Here is a 19,911-nt window from a genome sequence, read left to right as displayed (position 1 = left end):
ATAGACGTACAATGTCTCACATACATTACAGTTTCGCAAAACACATCAATTACCGGTATGTACAAAATGTTTTTTCTCAAAATACCACTGATTTGAAAAATAGGTCATATCTTGAAATACTGCCAGGGGGCGCACGGAACCTACGTTTGGTCGTGGCTGGATTTCACAAAGATTTGCAGGACTTGTTTGTGTCCACAGAACTGCTAAAATCCACGTTTTGGAAACAGACTGACCTCTTTTGAGATTGTATGACACATGCAATATGTAACATATCCACATTTAAGTCTGTTCGTCCACAGGCGGGGCTCAATTCATGCTATTTACAGTTCCAGCACTTTTCAAGATAATGAATACTGCCAGACTCGACAAATCAATCCATGATCTCCGCCAGGCTAGTCCAGGCAATATAATCAACCATTGATCAGTGGAGCTTAGGTTAGCAGGAAGGAAGAGGCGATAGAGAAACAGCTGCTGATCACAAGTCGGGAAAGAGAAAGGGTGAAACGCTGAGCACGATTGCAAATTAAGCAGTTAAGGAATGAAGACATATGCTTGCTTGAAGTTTTAATATTAAACCTAGCATTTTCGATACCGTCCTCTGGAACAGAAAACTCACAGCACACAGATCCTGATGCAGAAAGTGAAACTCCTATGATCATCTGCAGTTTTCAGTAAAGATTCAGAACCACACTGTGCCTTGCAGCAGTTCCATTAAGGCCGTTTACATCTGAAGATTTACACTTTGAAAGGTAAGCTGAAGTATTAAATGCTGCTGCGTTGCATTGATAGGATGGTGTTTATGTACAGTACTCAGTGACTAACAATCATTATCACTGCACTCATGTTTTCAATCTGTTATGTCATGTTAGGATTTGATTTACAGTAATACAAAAACAGTATATAATATATTCCCTGTGTTTGATGTTGTGACTATTATTTATTTGTACATTTAAAAAAAAACAAAATATATTTTTACGAGTTTGACAGGTTTTTAGGTAACATTCTCGTCGACCATGATTTAATCAAGCTGTGTCATGTTTTAAAAACTGCCTTGTTTATATACTGTATTAAAAAATACTTTGATCTTAAAAATAATTAATGAACAAAAACGCAACTGTTCTGAATGTTTACATATGGGTAAGTGACCGATGAAATACTGAGTCTTGGCGGAGCTAGTTAGTTTATAATGACCACTCTCATTAATCAATGTGGTGACATTCATTTCTACGTTGATCGTCGTGTATGACGTGCACTGTGTGATTGTATTTATGTCAGGTCCCATGCCATGTGTCTTGGGTTCCTTCACAAGAAAATGCGTTAAGATGCTATCGGAATGTGTATTGTTTTGGTGTATGGTTCATTTAGAATTCCCATAGGAACTATACAAGCTTTTATATGATGTCTAGTCTTTCTGTTGTAGTACTTAACCAAAATACCACATCATTCTACAAGGCCTTTCTGGAAGCTTTCTTTCTAAGATCTGTGCTGGAATGGAAACTGTATAGGTTATTGACAGAGCAAACGGTAGAGAAAGCAGCTGCGTAAACTTAAGTTTTGGTATTTTCTCTATTTATAAATAGTTTGACATTGTATACAACAGCTGTACATTGCACAGTACAGTGCTGTACGTCTTACCATTGTATTAACGTTCAGCAGTTATCATGTTATCGTTGCCAAACACCTTTTTCTCCTTATAGATGATTCCCAATTGTGCATTTTTTTTTGTCAAGCATAGCAGGTCCACTAAAGCGAAACAATGGCTGCCGTTTACTTACCGTTAGTCAGGTTTCAATTTTCATTTTTCTCCTTGTAGATAGGAGCGGTGAGTTAGTGTTGTGCAATATGACTGTCATTGAAAGCTTTCATCGGTTTAGAGTAGACTTTTGTTACCTTTTGAACGTTTACTACAGCTTCATTCGGGTTGCTGGCTGAACATACTGTACATGGTGGCTGTTAATCGGTGAGATTAGTGAAGCGGGTAAATGAGACGGGTCTGCAACTGTAAGTGCTACACTCATTGAATGCTTTAATTGTGAATCCCTCAACAATAATCTTTGACTACGCAAAGCTATTATCGCATGGCCATGGGAATCTAGAAGGCTTTGTTAAATTAGTCAGTCGAGTGCATTGCCATGTACTGCCGCTTAATTTAAATGGAACAAAAGAATTTAATCCACGGTGCTCGCAGCTCATTAAAGTTAATTAAATGATAACGTAAGAGGACGTAAAGCAGAGTTTTACAAACGTACTAATAAACAGTAATTTTTTTTCTGCTTTGCTAAATATGTTGCATTGTATGTTCAGTATGTATTGATTCTTTCCATTTCAGCTATACCTAATGAATTCATACAGTTATTGGAAGTTCAGGAGCTGTAAATCAGTTTCTCAAACAATAATTGACACCAACTTTCTGAAAATTGGTCTACTATGGAATAATATGAGTTACACTCATAACAAAATAAAAAAAAAAAGAATCAATGTATTTCATTGACGTAAGAGTTCTAGCAACACTCTTTGGTCGATTTAAGATGGAATGACCCCCTGGATACTGTAAGGGTACGAAATTAAAAATTGGTCTTCAGAATGTCTCAAAGCATCATCAGCAGCTGTTTTGAGATGGCTCTGCGTGATGTTCTGGATACAGTAGCATCAACCGAGCGCCTAACATGGTCTCTCTATCAAAGTCTGCTGGATCTGCAGTCTTGCCCATCTTCATTGAAACGTACTGCAACAAAGAAATGCAGCTTTCAGAGATTCCATTTATATTTCACAGTATTCATTTGAGTGATGTGAGGGACAGCATCTTTACACAAAATAATCTGCTACACGTTGCAGATGTTTCCAATGCCCAGCCCTTGAATTTCAGTTATTTGACATCACTGTTTAATTAGTATTACCGACAGACTCTAGATGCCGACAGAAAGTAGACGTATTTACTGTATGCATATGTTTTAAAAAATATAATTTAAATGCATTGGATAATGAATAATAACACTCCACAAAACCTGTCATATTAATATTAAAAAACCAAGGCCCCAGCTGGGACTGTTCAGCAGCACATCACCATACTGACAGCGATGGAAGCGCATTCAGCAGAAAAAAACTGATTTATTTGCCCATGGTTAATCACTGTTTGATCGTTCGGCTACTGGAAAGGATTGAAGGCAGTTCTTCTGGCATGCAGCAGGTTTGGGTTATTTCAGTTTATTTCCTGAATGCTCAGAGATAAGCAGTGTCTATCTAATGGTATGCCACGGATTCTACTTTCCACCGGCACAGCGAATAGAAATGAGCTGAAACCAGGCGTTCTGGAAGCTGCTTGAGTGACTATAGGAATCTGCATAGCGCAGAAGAGGCAGCTCACTTAACAAAACAATGGCTTGAGCAAGTTTGGATTTTTACACTCCTACTAAAGATTCTCTTCAGTTAGCTAGAAGTAGCAGGTAAATGTAGTAGCCTCTCCCACAGCATTCATCCCAAGGGTTCAGAACCTGGTGTTCTCAGCCATTCTGTTTAACCCTCGCTGCCATGCTCTTATTTAAACAGCAGTGTCTGTGGGTTCTTTATATTTGCCATCATTTTATGGTGAGTACAGTATGCTGGTTTAGTTACAAAGTTATGTACCCAATAAAACAACAAACCCTTTTGACCTATTGAATATTCATATATATTTTTTATTTCATGGAGATTATATCTTGTTATTGTGTGGTACAATTAGCATACATAACATAATTTGTAAAAAAAAAATAATAAATAAGAAAAAAAAAATTGAATAAATAAATTACTTGTAGGCCAGTTATGCTGTTTTTGTTGCATGATGCAGTACTGTTATCCTAACTCAGGATGTATATCATGACCTTTTAAACATCAATAGATTAGGCACTGGGCTGGGCTACCTGATAGTCATATTGTGTAATGGACAATATGAGAAGATGTTATCGGAAGCAGTGGCTGGGTTAGAGGCTTACCGTTGGTGCTAAATGCGTTCTGTTGTGGTTTCTCTTGTGCTAATGTTTTCCTATTGTGAAAGGTTAATCTGGATCAATAGTGGCCAATAACTGCAATTGATTTTGTTTTCCTTTAGGTTCATGGCCAAGAGATAAAAATTGTTATCTCGAAATGAAATTACGCTTTATCTTATTTGTACAAGAAAGAACTCCCAGCAATGCATTATTTAGTCCTAATAATAACTCCTGGTAGACATTGTGTTCGATGGACAGGACGGTGAAGGAGCTGCGTGCCTGCATTTTGCCGTGACTTAAAGGTTAGATCTTCCCAGCCAATCCCGTGCTCCGAGCAAACATTAATACAGATTGCATGTTTCCACTCTGTAGTTTTCCATCACAGATCTTTTACATTTTTTAGAAAACCTTTGATGGAAATTGATCTACGGTACATACAAGTACTGCAGCTGCTCCTTGGAGGTCAGCTTCCATCTACAACACAACACATTCGAGGAGTGATTTGCCTGTCAGATGCTGATTCATAGGCTCCTAAAGCTTAACAAACTGAAAGAATTACCTTTGTTATATACAAAGTGTGGCTAATAAAATGAGGCCTCGCCATCATCCCTTTGTGAAAACCCACCCTGCCTAACTCCCAGTGGGTGTAGCATGATCAGTACCTCAGTCTTGGGGTATTGTGTGTATCGATTGATTCCTTTCAGATGCCATCTTTTCCCAATCAGTCACCGGTCACTTCCGACCACTTGTACAGTAGATCGATCAGGAGTTGTCTTGGGGGAGGCTTGTCTTTCTTTGAGTGCCTATAATTTTTCTCAGTCTTGCAGTTTGTGATAAAGAATACGTGGGTCCATCAATTTTACAACCCAGGTAACCGTGCCTTGCAAAGATAAGGCCTTAATGATTATGTATTTACTTTGTTTGCTAAAAGGTCCCACAGAACTGGTCACACCCCACACCGCTGTATATTATCTCAGTGCACGGTTAACTATCTACTGCATCTCAGCATATTACTTCCCTAAGCACACTCAGTAGTACTATATATAGTATCAGGTTACTGGTGTGTTGATAAGGGTGCTTTGTTGTATGATAATGTTGAACTACTGGTACAGGAAGAGCAGTTCACTTATGATTTGTGTGTACTGGTTACTGGATAGCGTTACTCGTTTTCACCTTTGCTTTAGTTATGATATTGACAGTGATGTAGTCAAGATCAAACGTATCTAGACCGAGACCAAACGTACCAAGACAAAGACCAAGACCGAGACCAAACGTACCGAGACAAAGACCAAGACCGAGACCAAACGTACCGAGACCAGGACCAAACGTACCGAGACAAAGACCAAGACCGAGACCAAACGTATCGAGACCGAGACCAAGACCGATACCAAACATACCGAGACAAAGACCAAGACCGTGACCAAACGTACCGAGACAAAGACCAAGACCGTGACCAAACATACCGAGACCGAGACCAAGACCGATACCAAACATACCGAGACAAAGACCAAGATCAAGACCAAACGTACCGAGACCAGGACCAAACGTACCGAGACAAAGACCAAGACCGAGACCAAACATACCGAGACCAGGACCAAACGTATCGAGACCGAGACCAAACGTACCAAGACAAAGACCAAGACCGTGACCAAACGTACCGAGACAAAGACCAAGACCGTGACCAAACGTACCGAGACAAAGACCAAGACCGTGACCAAACATACCGAGACCGAGACCAAGACCGATACCAAACATACCGAGACCGAGACCAAGACCGATACCAAACATACCGAGACAAAGACCAAGATCGAGACCAAACGTACCGAGACCAGGACCAAACGTACCGAGACAAAGACCAAGACCGAGACCAAACATACCGAGACCAGGACCAAACGTATCGAGACCGAGACCAAACGTATCGAGACCGAGACCAAACGTACTGAGACAGAGACCAAGACCAAACGTACTGAGACCGGAAATAAGACTGAGACAAATATATTTTTGTTGTGACTAACCAAACTAAATTATTTTTTGCAATAACAACAACAACAATGATAATAACAACTACTTATTTTTTTAAAGCTATTTTTCTTTTGATAAACCAAACAAACACAAAAAATGCAACAACTGAAAAATGTGTTCTATTGACTTTTTCCAGTTACAATCAATTCACTTAGGAATACACACCCTCGGAAGAGATTAAGTATATTGCTGGGACATGTGGAAGCTGAGAGATTCTATGATCCTTCCGAACTGAGCTTGACACTTGATACTCAGAAACACCAGAGATGAGAGAAGCTGCGGCGACAGTTTCGCTCGATGTGGTGTTATGCTCAGGACCCCCTGGCTGTACTCATGTAAAACAATTGGCTTACCTAGAAAAAGAAGTTCCCCGCTCTTCTGTCACCTTTGTGTTACAATGCTTGCACTTTGCCGTCCATTTATTATTATGTTCATCAATTTCAGAATTGATGTAGGCAAACTGAATGATGGCGGCTGCTTCGATGCCATTTCAGCTCTTTGAGAAGAGAGACTTGCGAGGTCTGAATTTGTCATGGAAACTGTCAGTAGCTCTGTTTCCATCCCCCCAAAAATATGCACTAAAACGTATGCGTGTGTGTGGCAAAGTGCCCCCCCTGTGTATGTCATATGTTACGTGTTGTGTGTAAATGTTGGTGTATAGGCATTGGTACACGGGATATAAGCGGTCTGTGTTTCACGTGTGTGTAAATTGTATATTTGTAGTTAGGCACAGGGATGGCACATCACATCACGTGCAAGTAAAAAGTAATATGTGAGCACGGGGAATTGCACTTTAATTAATTCACGTGCAGTTGTACCGAGATTCCAATTGAATGATTGACTAGCAATCGAATCTCGGTACAACTGCATAAAAGCTGCATGTTTTCACTCACTGGGGGTTGGTGTTCGGTGAGTGGAGAACGGGTTAGGAGACGGAGGGTATTGTAAAAGTAAAATAAGTAGTAAAAGAAGCTCACCGTGTTTGTCTGTGTAGTCCGTTTTGTTTGTCTGTTTATTTTGGCTCAAGTGCCGTGTCCTGTGTTTTGTTGCAAACCTTTTTATTTTCTGTATTAAATGCTGAGCGCAATCACGCACTCAGCTTAACCAAAACCCAAATCTCTGTCTGTTTGTTACTTCCTGCATCTGGTCTGACGCCACCCACTCCGGCCGTCTTTGTGACAGTGTGAAAAAAAAGCATGAGAAAAAAAAACACAACAATGGAAGCGAGCAAACAAAAAAAAGTTTTACTATTACACACGCACACACACATGTATTTGCAATCTCAATCATTACCCCCCGCCCCCCATCTTTTAAATTTTTAAGTGGTTAAATGACTGGTAATTGTGGTGTGCTTTTTGGAAGTAGAATATGAATATGTGGTACAGTCCTCATTTGTAAATCAGTAGCCTCCTGTAATCATTGTTTATGTTGCTGTATGCTTACGCTGTAGCCTGTTGAAATAAACTGTTATCAGGACTTTTAAAATATACTTGTTACTTCATACATTATTACAGCGGGGACGTTAATAATAATAATAATAATAATAATAATAATAATAATAACTTTTACTTTATAGCAGCACGAAGTCTGATGCGTTAAATTTAGTAATTTGAATGCTACTCTAGAGTATAATGGCTACATTATTTTGTATTTAATAGCTGTCAATGTACAAACGTGAGTGAATTTTGAAGGATAAAAAAGGATATATGATAAAAGAGAAAATAAAACAAGCTTGAGAATGTTTATGAATGAGACCAATCTGCGTGCTGCCTGCTATCAAGACCGAGACCCGACGTGCCGAGACCAAGACCCGACGTGCCGAGACCGAGACCCAGACCAAGACCCGACGTGCCGAGACCGAGACCCAGACCAAGACCCGACGTGCCGAGACCGAGACCCAGACCAAGACCCGACGTGCCGAGACCGAGACCCAGACCAAGACCCGACGTGCCGAGACCGAGACCCAGACCAAGACCCGACGTGCCGAGACCGAGACCCAGACCAAGACCCGACGTGCCGAGACCGAGACCGAGACCCAGACCCGACGTGCCGAGACCGAGACCGAGACCCAGACCCGACGTGCCGAGACCGAGACCCAGACCCGACGTGCCGAGACCGAGACCAAGACCCGACGTGCCGAGACCGAGACCCAGACCAAGACCCGACGTGCCGAGACCGAGACCCAGACCAAGACCCGACGTGCCGAGACCCAGACCCAGACCAAGACCCGACGTGCCGAGACCCAGACCCAGACCGAGACCCAGACCAAGACCCGACGTGCCGAGACCCAGACCCAGACCAAGACCCGACGTGCCGAGACCCAGACCCAGACCGAGACCCAGACCAAGACCCAACGTGCCGAGACCCAGACCAAGACCCGACGTGCCGAGACCGAGACCCAGACCAAGACCCGACGTGCCGAGACCCAGACCAAGACCCGACGTGCCGAGACCCAGACCAAGACCCGACGTGCCGAGACCGAGACCAAGACCCGACGTGCCGAGACCCAGACCCAGACCAAGACCCGACGTGCCGAGACCCAGACCCAGACCAAGACCCGACGTGCCGAGACCCAGACCCAGACCGAGACCCAGACCAAGACCCGACGTGCCGAGACCCAGACCCAGACCAAGACCTGACGTGCCGAGACCCAGACCCAGACCGAGACCCAGACCAAGACCCGACGTGCCGAGACCCAGACCAAGACCCGACATGCCGAGACCGAGACCCAGACCAAGACCCAACGTGCCGAGACCCAGACCAAGACCAGACATGCCGAGACAAAGACCCAGACCAAGACCCAACGTGCCGAGACACGGACCAAGACCCGACGTGCCGAGACCCAGACCCAGACCAAGACCCGACGTGCCGAGACCCAGACCAAGACCAAGACCCGACGTGCTGAGACCCGACGTGCCGAGACCCAGACCCAGACTCAACGTGCCGAGACCGGGTCTCGAGACTCCATCTCTGGATATTGAAAGGTAACTTTGGACATGATTGACTCTCCCTTATTATTTTTGCCAAAAGTTTTAAGTGTCTTGTATTTACCTCAGAGCATCTGAGTTGAAAGGCAAAGGCAAAGCAAACTCATAGTGCCCTTTAGAGTAGCCCTTTTCATTATTCATTCAAAAGCTTTAAGAAAACTGAAGCACAGCACAATTAAACAAACACTTACTCGTTTTGAATGAGGCTACTGTACTTTCAAGCTGTTTGACAGTTGTCGGATAAGGAAAAAAGTACTAGTCTAACTCGTGAAAAAAAAAGTTGGTTTCTGGGGATGCTGGACAGGAGGCAGGTGCATTGGTCCATCTGGGTGATAATGAATGAATGCATGGCTGATTTTCTTTGGTAAGATCTTTGTGTGCCCACTGTACTGCAGAGCTTAGATACAGCTGGTGCCAGATACGTCATTTCATACCTGAATGACTTGCAGGAAACTTAGGATTTAATATGAATGTCCAGTCAAGCTTGAAGACTGCACTGTGCTTTATTGCCTTGAGGACGCCAGCGTTTTAAATCGTTTTATACTGTTGCCTTCTGTAATTCTGTAATTCCCTTGAGATGTGCAATCCTGAATCCCAAGGGGAAAAAGCAAACTGGCAAAACCCCTTCCCACCAGTGTAGCATTCACATACTTTGGGAGAGCTCTGGCACAGGTGGCTATTTGAACTTTCAGACAGTGTGCTGGAGAAAATGCTGCTCTTAGTTTTTTTTGAAGGAGTGATAACCAAGGCTTCAGTTTCTGACTTCTTGTTAGTGTGAGTCAGAGATCTCGTGAGATTTGAAGAATAATATGCACCCTTCCAATGCAGTGCTCACCACGCAACCCCCAGCCTTAATCTGCAACTTGGCCAGAATTCAAACCTGAATGACCCACCTTACACAGCATGCATTCCTACAAGCCACTTTTAATGTGAAACAACCCTGTATTTCACCAGTGAAACATGAACTTAAGTAATGTAAGTATCTGAGGCTCAACCAAGCGGGCAGCACACCCTCCTCCCTGCCATCGCTGTCCAGCGCATTCCTTCATATCACACTGCAACCATCTGCTTTGCAGACTTCACAGAATCCCACAGCAAGCTGATTTTAACAGTTCCGTAAGCCTTGCCAAGCAAATTCCCTCAAGAAATATGTTGAACGAATGTCGAATAGGCACAGGTCTTTTCAGGAAGGGTAGTTCAGAAATGCATAACAGAAAACATAGACGCTTCCCACCTGGGAAATACAGTATAGAGGAAATACATTTGATCTTGTTTCTAATTTAATAATTTGAGCAAGGAAGAGTTTATTAAGATTTTAACAGTTTAACATTAAATACAAAAACATTGTAAAATAAGCTTCACAGAAGTAACCTAGACCCTAATACAGGCATGTCCTAAATTATCTCACATAGATGTGCTGTCTTTTATTAACAGTTTAGTGGTAAACAGAACCAACTGTTTACTTGGGGATAGCAAGATGAAGGAATTCCATGATAGGGGGATCTGGTTAATGGAAGTACAACATCAAGGTCAAGAGTGATTTGTTTGGTTATATTGGTGTATTTATGAACCAGGCTAAGCTACAGAGATTCCCCCCAATCTCATTTGCAGTTGAATCCCAGTGTCTGACTGCATCAGTAATAACATCTACTGTGCAGTACTGTTAGATTAACTATCATTCAAAATGACTGTGGCATTAAATCGCAATCGTTTCAGCTGTTCTCTGTAAAATGTCAGCCTCAAGCTGTTTACTTTTTCATTGTTTCCCTTGAGGTAAAGCGTGGTGTTGTTCTATAAACACTGTTTATTTATTAATTTAATATTTTTGGTAGGCATACAAGCAATAACGCTAATGCCTGTTTTGTTGTACAGGTAGCACTGTAACCTTGAAGGAAGAAGAATATTCAAAAAGGAACAAATTTTTGTTTTTTAATGGGTATCCCCTCTGATTATTTCTTTCTTCAAACTTGGTGATTACAATAGCATCTCCTATGAGAGAGATTTCACTGTGTTGTGTGCACAGTGTTGAGCATCTCCAGAGCTTTTGTCTACAGATGGTTCGAATTAAATTTAAATGACAAGACACTTCAAAACCAGTAAAGCAACGAGATTCAGCCACAAGTTAAATAATTTAGTTAAGCACTTATGCAGTACTGTATGTGGTTCTTTTTTTCAGAACTTTTAAAGTTGCCAGTATATCACACAGTCATATTAAATGTGCCACTGCGACTCCTGTGCATCAGCATGAGGGCATGAAAGACAGTAGTGAGTCAAAACAATAGTTTTACTGTACATGAAATGTCTCTTCAGTTTAGCAGGTATTTTCAACATGGGGATATGAAGCAACAGCCTTTTGAAATGCAAATCAAACCGCATTGGTTCTGGTTGCTTCTTGAGAAACAAAGCCACATACTGACACGACCAAATTCTCAGATGAGTCTTTGTTGATTGGGTTTTTCCTTCTGAATGACACATACTGTGCTGTATACTGTGTCAGCCAATCTTCATGGGTCTGCTTGTTTTTTCAGGTAGGTGAAACACTTGCCTTGCCACTGTCTCTTACTGAGCTTTCTCTTTGTAATAAATACCGAAATAGCAATTCTGTGGTAGATTAGAAACTGACTGCTCACGCATGGTAATGCTGAAGATTACAGGTTTCTCCTGCGAAGCACAGAACTCAATTTGATTTAGAAGAATCACTCTATAATGGTGCTAGCAATTACATTGAATTGATTACTGCAGTGGAAAGCACTTTCAGATAAAGCACTTTAGTTGTAAGATTTAGTGTGCTTCCTGTCTTTCTCTTTCTTTCATGGAGCTAATTAACAAATGGATCAGAATCAAACTTTCATGCAGTCTCAAAAGATCTATCATACTAAATGTTATGAACTACCGTAGCGCTACTGTACAGTAAAAACCAACCAGAAGCATGCAACTATTTTATGAAACATTTTTGGTTTTTTACTTTACCAAACACTACTTTTAAAGTTGTTGGCGGTGTCATTTCCACGGTTTAATTTCAATTTAGTTGCCTTTCTCAGTTTAGTTTAAACTTTTCCTTTCAAATATAGTTATAAAGATACAGTATGTGAAACTCTGTTCTAATTTCCAACTGTCTTCTGGTCCTCCTGGTTTCTGTGGTACTCTTAAAGTAGTGGCTATGGTTAATTTTGTTAACTCCATTAAAACCTCAATCACGGCCCCCCTAATTCTACTTTGATCTAGGCTATGCTGTACATTTAATTTGCTCCACCTATCTTTGTAGCTCATTCTTCAAGTCCTGGAATGAGTCTGTTTGCTCCTCGTTGGACTCTTGACACTCTCTCCAAGGTCAACATGTCCAAGACTCACTTTCCACTGGGTGACTCAACATGGTTCTGTGTGCTGGTGCATTATCCTCCACAAAAACAGGGCTCTCATGTGGTAGTGGTGAGTGGATCGTACAATGTTACTTGGAAATGTAAAAGTTACACTTCACTTAACAGTTGATGGTACTGAAGCTGAACATGGCTGCACTTTTAAATACTGAATCACAGCAACCCACAGTCAGCCTGTTGAACTCTGTATTCATCTGAATCGAGTCTTTGTATCCTGAGAACATGGGTCACTGTGTCATACAGCCCAAAGGAATGGAAGTTGCAAAACTGTTGTAACAAATATTTGGTCTCATTGTCTTACAGAGTAAAACACCTTTTAGTTGTAGATAAGAATAGTATTGTTGTTGTTATTATCATTGGGTTTTACAGGTTATGTTGATGAGTGCTTCCGTCAGTCGTGAAGATTATTTGGCCATTAAGTTTAAACCAGCTACATTTCAGTCCACAAATTTACATTTGCATGTCTGGGTGTAGAAAGAAGGAATTAGCAACCAGTAATTGTGTTTTTCTTCCTTTTGAAAGGAGAAAACTCTCTGGAGCTGGGATCAGACCTCTGCTAGAATATTTATGATGGCTCATATCTTATCAGCTTGCAGGCATGCATCTTAAATGCTCCTGGCATTATACAGCAAGTCTCTCTAAATATACAGAGACAGGCTTCTTAAGAAATATGGATCAATTAAAAAATTTTCAAAAGCTTGCAGTCTGGAGGGTTGTACACTTTGCATATTGGTTAATCTGCTCTACTGACCAGACTGCCTTAAGTATTTAGTGTGAGTGGTGAGCAGTAACATTGTTTATCAGTGGAACTGTTTGTAATACATAACCTTATCCATGCTTAGCCTCTATCTACGAAGTGTTTGATACGACACTGGTTTTATCCATACTGTGTAAGTCACCTACTTAGAAGACTTTGATACAGTAACTCAAGAAGCCATAGAACTTGTACTGACCGCTTCTGTTGTCATAAAATTGGCAAAGTGTTTAAACTTGCAGAAACTGATAAGATTTGCTCAAATCAGCATTGCATTTATTGTTTTACTAGAAACAATTCGTATCAGTGGAGGATTCAGCAATGCTGTGTGAAAGCAAATCATCTTAGTATTGTAGTGCCTGCAGTTGACAATTTTAATTTGTCGTTTTAAAAAAATAAAAAAAATTATAGTTACAGTGCATTGTGTTCTGTCACAGTGTGTTCTTTTTTTATACTCGGGTTTTTCTGTCAGTGTGTTCTTTTTTTTTTTTATACAAGCCTACAAATGTTGAATTTCCAGGAAACACTGCATGGCTCCATCCATGTCCAAAGAGATGTATTTTGAGCCACAAAAAACAAATGCAACATAATCAAAATTGAAATAAACATTGAGCAGTGGATGACCTCTTGCCAAGACCAGCCCGCATCCTGTCAAAAACCAAATTGGAGATCTGCTCCGGCTGGTCCAGACTGAAAGTTGTGTTGTGAGAGGAAAGTGGCTTTTTCATTGAAATTGACATGGTTTGAAGTGCTGTCGCTTTGATCTTGCAGTCTGCTTTTAAAACACAGTGCGGAAGTGAATTGCCATTGATTGATACTCAATTGTAATGGTAAAGGAAGGACAGCTTTTCTTGTTTTGAAATCAACACATTATGATTTATTTAATTGCACTGACATACTACTTGCTTGTAATTGAGTATCAGCACACCCCTAGTATATACAGTAATACTGAATCTCCCCTGTTATAAATACTTCAAATGCTTAACAATACAGCATTTTGTGTTTGACAGCATTGAATGCATTCGGTCTACATTTAGCCCCAGGTAAGGGTTTAGCTTAAACACGCTGAACACACCCGGTTTAGCACAGTGTAAGGAATCCTTTCAGAGCTTGTACAGCAGAGGATAGCCATTTAGATTTAATAATGGTTCCCAGTGTATCATTCTTAAACACACAGTCTGTGTCAGACTGCCTAAGGGAGGAGCTGTGTGGAAGTAGGGACATTTTTGCTTAGTTAGGCTAATTAAACTCCACCAAAGTGCTGATCAGTGCCATCCTTCATAGAGACTAATCGAGCCAACGTGAACGCCTTGGTTTTACTCTAGAATGAATTTGTTTGAAGTATTTAGGCTGTAAAATAAATCCCACAGATACCTGGTAGTATTCTAATGCTTGAAGTAATTAAAAGTCCAAAATGATCTGCACACTGCTATTTGAAGAGTTGCAATAAAAAAAACACTACAAAATCTAAATTCTGCCGAAAAAAAAACTTTTATTAGTTGAAGAACAGGCAAAAAAGTGATATAGTGCAAAAAGTGCTCAGTGCAAACGTTTCGGTCATATGACCATCCTCAGTTCTGATGCTGACAGACTCGGTTTCAGAAGCTAATTTGTAATTTTTCCATTTAAGGGAGAATCTTGATGCCACCTTGTGACAAAGTGGTTAAGTGGATGCAGGTGCAGGAGTGATGCAGTGCGGGATAAAACAGACAGTTATAATCCAGTTGGAAAGGAATTTTATTGTATCCAGGTCTGGTGACCAAATAATAAGACCTTGGCAATACACAACAATGTGTATTGCACGGCGTAAATAACAATGGGTTGCAATCCCAAATAATAAACACAAATATCCGTCCCACAATAATACTAACACGGTCACCAGTCCTGGGTGCGTCCAGCAGTGCTCGTGGTAGATGATACAGTTTATTGGTGACATTGGTGCAGTGCTGTTCTGGCTTTGTGCTGGCCCTTGACGACAGTTCCGGAACTGTGTTAGCTGTCTAGTAACGTACAAGACAATTACAAACAAACAAACGTGCAACGGGGTCTCTCACAGTTATTCCTAGTTTATTTACACAAACCAAAGCGAAGGAACAGATTACGATTCTCCATCCCCTTTTATGCCGTCACACATGACCCCTTGGTAAACGAGTGCAACTGCCTCTCCAATCTGCGGCTACCACGTCGTTTCCCTTCCGGGTCAATGCGTTATTGCAACGGGAGTCTCGCCTCCAGTCTGAGCTCCGTATTCTATACAGTTCGGTACCTGATTTTCATTTCCCTTGAAGTCTCTAAGTTACGGCAAAAATTTAAAGAGGATTCAATATTTTAAACACTGCAAGCAAATAATCCATGCTGTTCGACTTCAAAACAATGAAATTAATAGATCCACTTAATACTGCATTGTTTCAGGCCATCTAAACCTGCTAAAAAGTGATACGGGGCATTCCAATCTGACTGTTGAGCACAAAACTGATGAATAAACTGTTGTATAAGAGGAACTTTCTTTACCTTCAGTTTACACTTTACACCTGAAGAAAAGACCTTTGTGATCTAGAAAGCTATATTTTTTTTAACATATTTCGCTAATCCTATTAAAAGAAATCTCCCAAACCCTTTGCTGTAGGTCTCGTATCTGGACCAGCGCAGTGTTATTTTACAGATAGGAATGCCAGCAGTGACAGGCAGCTTGGCAGAAGTTGGAGGTGCGATTCATCAGTAACAAAATCAGATGCTAATTATTTTAAACGTGCAACACACAGAATATACTGTTATGTATTCAGCATTGAGTACTTGCCACATTTATTTATAGGAATCAGAGATTAGCAAAGAATTAAAGCATTTAAGTTTAGGTACACACTGACTTTCTCTAATCCTGCCTTCATTCAGAAGGATTTGTTACAAAATAATCCATTGCTTTTATTGCAGCACAATAAAAGCAATGTGTACAATGTATTTATTGCGAGTTTAATATGTAGTGTATTGATAATGTATTGATTGAACTGTGCTTCTGCAAAAATGAGTTCCGCCGTTGATTATACTATGTAACTGCAGGGTAAAAAATCCTCAACAGCCAATCAGCGTGCAGCATCCAAACATTCCGTTCTATAAATAAAGATTCTACTAGCTGGAGATTCGTAGCTTTGACAGTGGCGCTACCTCATGGATGTATTGTAACTTCACAGGTTATTAATTCACCTAAATCAATTTCTGCTGTAATTATCAATGAAATGAAAAGTAAACTAGAACCGTTCTTTAAAACTCCAATTTTTCTGCGCACAGAAAGAGGCCCACCGATCACATTAAAACAAAGAAAGGTAAGTCACAGTAATTTCCATCCTTGGTTTTTATTCCTGTTATCTGCCTCTGGTATTACATTGGTTTTCCAAGCGCTTTATTTTTTTTGAGTTGCGAAACTGAGCTATTTTTCACTTTGGTGCCAAATAAATAGACACTGTGTTTATAAACTTCATTCCCAGCAGCCTTGGAGACAGTGGTACAGTATGCAGTAAGTGTCTGCATCCAGGGGAGTGAGACGCTATGTCTACTTTCTCCTGATGAAGTAAGAACAATCAATAATCACTACACCAGCCAAGACACTGCTGAGCCATTCCTTGAGATTTTTTATGTCTCTAACAGTGTTGTAAAAATATAAAATAATAAATGTACAGAAAAATACAATGGACTTACTTTACCCAGCCCTTAATGGAAGGGAATGAGCATATTGTAGCTATTCACCTGTGGAGTGCTTAGATCTAAAATAAACTGAGAGTCAGCTTATTTTAAAAATACCTGTCATGTTTAACAGTTTTAGGGTCACCTCATCCATTTAAAAACCTGGGCAGGATAAACGTATTTACAGCATCCCTGTCAACGTCCATGTCAGACTAACCAGTTTCATTTGCGCTCTTGATTAATAGCATAAAACCTGTGAAACCAAACCTAGTTTCATGCAAATCAGACTTGTCATGTTTCCATATAGCTTGACCAAAGTGGCCCCTTTGGCAATGTATTTACCACCTGGTGCCTGGATTGGGTAGCTGTTTTGTAAAATATTTGCATCGTCATCTACAGTTTACTACATGCAAAACTGAAAACCGGAGTGCAGAAATAAATGACCAAATCCAATTTGGAAGAGACATTGAGCTCTGCAGCTTTCAAGGCAGGCCCGTGTTTGTGTGTAGCTGTGGGCCTGGGGAGTGTTAACACTGTGTGATTCTAATACAGTCACATTGGCCTTTGGGTGTATAACAAGAACACCAGATCACAAGCTTGTGATTCTGTAGCTCCTGTTGATGACATGTATATTTTACAGATCTCTTACAACAACAAAAACCTTTAACAGAAGCAATCATGGAATAAGCTCAGTTTAGTTTACAGTCATCTAAACAACTAAAAGCCAATTGAAGTCTTGGGTTACAATTAGAGGGACAGGGGCGAGTGCAGAAAGCACCAGAAGTTTTGAAGAGCAGTGTTTGGAGCTCAGATGTGTTCTTGAGCCTTCCTCCTTGTTCCAGTACTAAAATTGTTTTCCGCCTGGCCGTGCCAAGAGCTTGTATGCTCATGTTATTGTAGCTTGTTTGAAATGTTAAATGGCTGTGCATCTCGCACACACTGGGACCTTGTTGTCATTTACAAAGGACATTTTTCTGGAGTGGTACCGAAGGAAATACCACATTAAATTAACTGAGTTCTAGCTGCCTTCTGCCTCCAAACAGTACAAAGTCCTGCTGTGCCATTATATTATTGCCAGACACAGGTCCCATTCTCTGAGTAACTTGCATCTCCATTTTGTAGCCTGCAGTACATCTCATGCAGTGTGCTTCATGACTGCTTTCTGTTGTTGCCAAATAAGATATTCACTTTAAGAGTCTTCCCTGCATAACAGTGACAGAAGTGTTAAAGGGACTAGGAGTGCTTAAAATAAACAAACCCCCCTGGGCCGGATGAGATCCTCCCAATAGTACTCAAAGAAATGAAAGAAGTTATTTACAAACCGCTAACCAAGATCATGCAACAGTCTCTTGAGACGGGTTGTACTGACAGACACGAGAATTGCAAATGTAATACCGATCCACAAAAAGGGAGACAAAACTGAACCAGGTAACTACAGAACAATAACCCTGACTTCTGTTATATGTAAACTTATGGAAACTATAATAAGATCCAAAGTGGAAAAATACCTATATGGTAACAGTATTCTGGGAGACAGTCAGCATGGTTTTAGGAAAGGGAGATTGTGTCTAAGCCTGCTTGATATTTTTTGAAGATGCAACATCGACAATGGATAATTGCAAAGCATATGACATGGTTTATTTAGATTTCCAGAAAGTTTTTGACAAAATCTCGCAGAGACCAGAGTGACCAGAATTATTCCGCGTTTAAAAGGCATGTCATATGCAGACAGGCTAAAATAATTGAGTCTTTTTAGTCTTGAACAAAGAAGACTACGCTGCGATCTGATTCAAGCATTCAAAATCCTAAAAGGTATTGACAGTGTCGACCCAGGGGACTTTTTCGACGTGAAAAACGAAACAAGGACCAGGGTTCACAAATGGAGATTAGATAAATGGGCATTCAGAACAGAAAATAGGAGGCACTTTGTTACACAGAGAATTGTGGGAGTCTGGAACCAACTCCCCAGTAATGTTGTTGAAGCTGACACCCTGGGATCCTTCAAGAAGCTGCTTGATGAGATTCTGGGATCAATAAGCTACTAACAACCAAAGATGGACCGAATGGCCTCCTCTCGTTTTGTTTCTTTCTTATGTTCTTATCTGTCAAGTACTGTAAGTGTCTTCCCTTTCAAAAGCCATGTTAAAAATGACCCCATTATCACCCTCCACTGAATGCATTCCCGTATGAATGAACTGTAAAGTACTGCTGCCAGTCGATGACATCGCCTTTGAGAAGTGTTGTGGCAGAAGCCAAAGATTTGGACCAATTAACTGTGTAGTATCTAGAATTTAAAGTTTAAAAATTCCAGTATGGAATCAAATCCCAATTTTAATTCCAATTCCAATTCCTTGGAAGGATCTGGAATTGGAATTGATATTTTGAGACATAGTAATTGTTGTGATTGTTCAGCTGCTTTCATTTGAAGCCAGTTTAACTCTAGAAGCGCTGCAGGTATATTCATACACTATATCACCTCACAGTCAAGAGGTAAATGGAGGATGAAGGGCCAAAACATTTATTTGAAATATTTATTTACCACAAAAGGACTACTGAAATACCTTGGGTATTCATATACATATGGAGGCCTACCCGTAGAGTATAGCAATATGAGGAAGAACTTGGATAAGTCTGTGCTGTACAATATTAATATGACAGAAATTAGGACTTCATACTCTTGAAACAGAAATTAATAAAACCAGCTATGTTAGAAAACCAGTGAAAAACCCTTTGCAGTGTGACTAAGTTATTTTCCACTCCACTTTCAAAAATACAACCAAGCATTGAGCCGTAATTTCAAACCTGAATCCCATAGGGATAAGACACAGCGGCATTTACAGGTATTGTAAAAAACTAATAAAATCCAGCTGTGATTGATCCCAATCAAATAAAAACACGTTTGGCTTGAACTGTGCTGTGTCAAAATAAGTGACCTTAAAAAGCTTTGCTAGATTTAACAAAACCACAGTTCTTTGGAGTATTATCTCCAGATTTAAAGGGGATTATTATTGGAAAAGCCATTTCATGATTATTTGTAATGGCTTTTGCAGTTTTTAGCTCTTATCTGGCATCTCTCTGTATCAGACAGGCAAACCCAACTCTTACAGTATACTGCTTTTCTCCAGCTTATCATT

The 19,911-nt window shown here is 40.5% G+C and overlaps 1 protein-coding gene across 4 annotated transcripts in view; it reads left to right on the top strand.

The window, feature by feature from the left end:
• Positions 1 to 346: 346 nt before the first annotated feature.
• Positions 347 to 19,911, top strand: part of LOC117419609 (oxysterol-binding protein-related protein 8-like) — a 98,209-nt gene continuing 78,644 nt past the window's right edge. For 2 of the 4 annotated variants that reach the window (XM_034032522.3, XM_034032521.3), the window contains exon 1: positions 348 to 749. The gene's annotated coding sequence lies outside the window, so the exon portion shown is untranslated. Of the gene's footprint in view, positions 750 to 19,911 lie in introns of all 4 variants that reach the window. The other 2 variants (XM_034032516.3, XM_034032518.3) reach the window with 2 other exon arrangements.

The sequence above is a fragment of the Acipenser ruthenus genome, chromosome 14, assembly GCF_902713425.1.
Source record: "Acipenser ruthenus chromosome 14, fAciRut3.2 maternal haplotype, whole genome shotgun sequence".
NCBI classification, from domain to species: Eukaryota; Metazoa; Chordata; class Actinopteri; order Acipenseriformes; family Acipenseridae; genus Acipenser; species Acipenser ruthenus.
The sequence above is the reverse complement of the archived record's forward strand: the minus strand, read 5'-3'. Positions and strand labels throughout refer to the sequence as shown.